Source organism: Triticum aestivum, chromosome 1B (genome assembly GCF_018294505.1).
Source record: "Triticum aestivum cultivar Chinese Spring chromosome 1B, IWGSC CS RefSeq v2.1, whole genome shotgun sequence".
Taxonomy (NCBI): domain Eukaryota; kingdom Viridiplantae; phylum Streptophyta; class Magnoliopsida; order Poales; family Poaceae; genus Triticum; species Triticum aestivum.
Genome location: NC_057795.1, coordinates 292031264 through 292036702, shown reverse-complemented (window position 1 = coordinate 292036702; position 5439 = coordinate 292031264). Strand labels below are relative to the sequence as shown.

The following is a 5439-nucleotide window of genomic DNA, read 5'->3' as shown; positions in this document are numbered from 1 at the left end:
TCCCTATTCCATGTTGTCAAGTCGCCGCCAGACGGCGGCCGTCCTCCCGTACGTGATTGAAAAGGGTGCCCGTTCCATGAGTTTATCAAGTTGCCGTCGGCCGATTGGTCGTCCTCCCGTCCGTAAATGAAAAGAAGAAAATCGTATCCCAGTTGTCAAGTCGCCGACGGCTGGCTGCGCCTAAGGCATGGTCCCTTGAGCAGCCATGCACCGCTGGCTCTCTGGAGCAGATGATTACTTCATTCTAATAAGGTCTTGCTCCTAGCTACAATCTGCGTGCTTGATGATTGAAAAGCAATAGCGGTGAAATCAAGTTGATCTATGTTTGTTCAAAAAAAAGGTTAATCTACATCTCGGTGGCTATCCATCATGCATCTCAACTCAGCAGATCGGCATTTTATCATATACCATGCACCTCAACTCAGCAGATCAGTAGGTTACACACGATTGATGGGCTCAAAGCCTATCCTTCATGCACGCTAGCAATGTCGGGTGAATAGAGTTGTGCATGCCCACTGTCAGCCGGCTAGAGGGAGATTAGAAGACCAACCATGTGAGAGTTGAGACTTGAGATACACACCATACACATACCCTGTAAGTGGCCATAATTCGACCTCTTCATCAAGGACGATATTGAGGTTGGAGCTTTACTACTCTTTCCCGCCAACAGCGAGGTAACATTTCCTTTTTCTCTCCCCACGTCCAATCCAATCGTTCCCAGTTCATGTAACTCCTCCTTATTTCTGCTGTAGGGCAACACGCTGCAAGTGTTCGTCAAATTGTTAGTATCAATGCCTCAATTCTAACAGAGAATTTTCCGTAGGAGCACATAGCATTAATCAAGAATCAACTCGGCAATTTTTGGATCAGACAAGGTAACTAATCTAATAAATTCCCCCTGTGTATGCTGCAATACAGTAATGTTTTACTTTAGTTAAGTTGGTACTTCAAAATGATGATCTTTTCACAAGGTGTGATGTGGTCACATATTTACCTAGATCTACCTTCTAAATCATAATCCGTTTAATATGGAGATATATATTTGCGCATTCAGAGATAATTACATTAATGTAAAAACAGGGCTACCCTCCTTAAGCATATTTATTAAAAGATCAATTATCTATTTATTGGATCGGTCCATGTTAATGATGCTCTATTTGCATTGAAAAAAGCTTGGTTGTGAAAGATGATATATCTTGGCAATTGGGCATAGTGACTAAAAAGTCTATAAATGTTAGATGTCTAGGAATGTTGCGAAATTCTTTTATTTACTAGATATAAAATTATCCATCCATTATTTTCTGTTTATATGCCAACTCTGGGCAATCGAAGAACTTTTTCCACTCCTTTCTAAAAGGTATGCCCAAGTTATTTTTCTGTAACTATACACTAGAACACACACACACACACACACACACACACACACACACACACACACACACACACACCTGACTATGTTCCTGGAGGTGAGCATATATGTTTAAGCTCATGTCAATTGCAGCATTTCCTTGATTCGATATTTATATAATGATGCACAATGGTCATATTTGGAAGCTCATTCCTGTAAACTACTACTCCTTCCTATCCAAAATAATTATTGCAGTTTTGAACAGGGTTTAGTTCAAAACTGTGATACGTTTTATGGATCGGAGGTAGTACTCCCTCCGTCCGGGAAAACTTGTCATCAAAATGGATAAAAAGGGATGTATCTAGATGTATTTTAGTTCGAGATACATCTCTTTTTATCCATTTTGATGACAAGTATTTTCGGACGGAGGGAGTATGATGCATGTCCGCTGTTTGGAATTGATTGCATTGTTTAATAGTAACTGATATATTTCCGAACTCCTTTCCGATGTAGCAGCAAGAAGATAAGGCACTCCACAGAAAAAATACAATCTACTCTAAGGGTTTCAGTTCTAAATATGACACATATGTTTTTCATGGTGTAGAATTAAAAATCTATTGGTGTTGGAAATGCGACATTGGGATCCCAATCCCTTGCTTTTATTTGTAACGCCCATGGTGATCAAACCCTAAAGATCTACGAACCACCTCAAGATAGCTACATGTACGTGGTTGTAAAACACTTCTTTTGGCATAAGCATTTAATATGAAATGGCTGACATAATGCAATGCTTTTCATAACTTCAATGGACTTTTCTGAACTAGAGATTCAGATCAAGAAATTCAGTGGCAAAGAAATTCAATTACGATTAAAATAAAAAAATAGTATTTGCGGCTTTACAACAGATAAAAACTGGAACATACACCTATGCATTTAGAAGTTGTGCTCACAATCTTTCTTTTATTTGGAGGGATGCATAGTCTAGACTTGCGCAATATTGTCTTTCATTTTTCTTTTCTAACATTCCCATAAATGTTAAATATCAAATGATTGTTACCAGCTTGCATTAGAGTTTGAAAAGTGTGCTATATGCAGATTTACACAATTCTTATTGGCTAATTAGAGTGCACCAAATCTAATTTTCCAATAAATATTGCTATTTCAAAGAGAGATGGTGGTATGTTGTTTTCCATGTACATCAATATGGTTGTGGTTAATTCTGTTCTATAAGAAGTCTCTTGATGGGTACCAATCCATGTTTTATTTTCAGATTCAGGACCGTGCATGCTTCTCACCTTAATAGACACATGACATTAATCAAGCATATTTGTGCATGTTTCCACAATAAGGTATACATAATTTAGACTGGGGTATATATGCCAGGTTAGTTTATCCTATGGTTTAAACCTTTATTTGGTAGGTATCAGTCATCTGAAGACATGCGGGTGAAAATATTTGGTGACCAAGCCGGGCTGCCTTTGTCGATGACGAAGAGAAATTTTTGGGCTGCCTCGATTTGGGACAGTGATGACGTCCGAGTTGGATCTTGGGGATGACAAAACCCCTACATGCATGCCAGTGGCAAAAGCGCCGCCAACTGAGTTATCATGTGTGCACAAACATATACTTATATTCTTTTTAATTTCACTCACTAATTATTATCTCTCTCACTAACAACACTTATTGAGCCCAAATAATTACATGTTTTCCAAGATTTTAACATTTTTCACTAACAGGCATTTCCTTAATTACGTTATACTATTGGTTCAGTCACAGAAACAAAGGAAGCGGTTATGAAAAAAAGTATGACAGTCAGGAAAAGGAAAAAGGGGACCTTCAAAGTTCGAAGAATGTTGCCGATGTGGAGGATGTGTCTGGCCGGCGCTGGGGCAGAAAACGACTACACTATCCTCATACTAAAGATGGATCAAAGCAGCTGTGGGAGAAGAAATCCACGGCAAAATCACCTGCACGGATATTGACAGCAACAAAACCGTGCAGCTTGATGATCTCACCTCTTCCCTTGCGCAGCTACACCTTGGGCCTGCTACCCCTCCATCGCCATTACCAGCCTAGGAGGAGACCGAGGAGGCGTACGAGGAGACAAACAAGCCACCGTCGAAGTTCACCCTATGGCCGCACAAGCGAATCGAGCTGCGGGGGTGGCTACAGGTGAGGACAAGCAAGCTCAAGGCAGGGAATCAAGGAATCAAGCTGATGGGAGCTACCGGAAGCAGAAATTTTGGAGTGAGAAAGGGGATCGGGCAAGGGCAAGACCAAGAGCAACATGTGTATGTGTGAAAGCGTGAATGGGAAAGAGGATTTCATTTTATGTGTCGGAAAGATGTGTGGTCGCTAAGTATTTCTCCGTTCCAAAATAGATGACTCCACTTTGCACTAAAGTTAGTGTAAAATGGAGTCATCTATTTTAGAACGGAGGGAGTACATCTGAGTGAGCCTGCTTGGTTAAATCTCATAATATTCCACTAGCAGAAAAAAAAAGAACTTTTCCAAAAGCAACACAAAAAAATACTCGGAACAGAAGACTACATAAAAGGGAAAGTACAATTAGCATGGTGGCACCAATATAACCAGTAAAGTATTGTACGTACATGTATAAATAGTGTGCACTATGCCTTTTTTTTAATAATGAACGTAGTATGGAGGATGTTTCTTTTCTAGAAAGTAGACAATATATCTAACAACAAACTATGCTAACGTGAAAATGCACCATTTTTTCGAACTTGGAAATTTCAATCCAATTAACCGCTGTGTCGAGCAAGATCACCGGCAATCAATTCTCGGATAAAGATAGAAGCAGCGACCCGACATATGGCTTGGGACACATGCACCATATTCAATCCATGCATGGCTAGAGCATCCGCAACATTATTACAAACCCGTGGGAAAAAAGAGATAGAAAAGAAACTAAAATGCAACATAGCAAGGGCATTTATTTCCCTATAAAGGACTTAATTTGGCATTTATTTCCCTAAAATACAAGTCACCATTGGTACTGCTGGGCACATGTGTATTTTTTTTTAAAAAGAAAATAGTTTTATTCCATAAAATAGGATTACGGTCGCTAAGACAAATTCTAAAGCAGAATTTGGTCCAATGAGCGGTGCAACCCTGAGACGATAGAAACTCCTACACTAGGAACAACCTTATTTAGACTGAGCACATGTGTATTAACTTAACTAAATCAAGTGACCATTGAAACAAATAACTACCAACAAAGTTTTTATGGATATTTGCAATATATAAATACACTACTTTTTATACCAAACTAAAACAAATTCACCTTAAGTACAAAAATCATTATATATTCAAACAAGTACCTACCAATCGTGCACAACGTTAGCAAATCTAAACATGCCTACATGAAAACAATGAGAAGTATTAGAATTGTGTTTACTGGAAAAAAATAACTAAGCACATGATCTAACTGCCGAAAATAAAATTTTGAACGACGGAACTAATCATAAAAGAATAGTTAGTACATCATGCATAATTAACACGTAAATGATGAAGTGGTGAGGAATATACGTGAATATCAGTAAAAACCCAAATATACTAAAGATAAAACTATGTTCACAGAAGTCTTATATATTTCAAAATGGCATCACATGTTATTTCGATTATTTAGACAAATGAAATTGTATGTTCTCATCAATAAACTTTATAAATTTCTAGCCCGCGCATCGAGCGGCCACTTTGCTAGTTACCGTAATAACACACCACATGATTACTATAGAGATAGATATGAACTATGTGTACTACATGAACTCGAATTCTATTTTTTGAATACACTTGATGTTGATTCCAAATAATAGCACATTTGATGTACTAACTATATATTCATAATCTAAACCATGTTCCATACGTACACCGTGGTTATCACACAAAGTATAGTGCCCTGCCCCCTACATTATGACAAGTATTTAGACTTGAGTTGCAAAAGCCATACATTATCCCAAATTATAATCAATGTTGTACATTATGATATCTTCTTCAAGTATCCGTATCCACCTTTTTATAATGAATTATGATCTTTGTTCATCTTTTACACCTTCACGATCCTCTTCTAT

The 5439-nt window shown here is 38.2% G+C and overlaps 2 long non-coding RNA genes across 2 annotated transcripts; one reads left to right on the top strand and one right to left on the bottom strand.

The window, feature by feature from the left end:
- Window positions 1-262: 262 nt before the first annotated feature.
- Window positions 263-3694, bottom strand: LOC123120105 (uncharacterized). Its single transcript, XR_006459323.1, has 2 exons — window positions 3183-3694; window positions 263-761 (listed from the first exon to the last, which is right to left on the bottom strand). It is a non-coding gene; the product is annotated as an uncharacterized lncRNA (long non-coding RNA).
- On the top strand, window positions 751-2957 carry LOC123120110 (uncharacterized). The gene is made up of 3 exons (XR_006459330.1): window positions 751-875; window positions 2619-2697; window positions 2769-2957. It is a non-coding gene; the product is annotated as an uncharacterized lncRNA (long non-coding RNA).
- Window positions 3695-5439: the final 1745 nt, after the last annotated feature.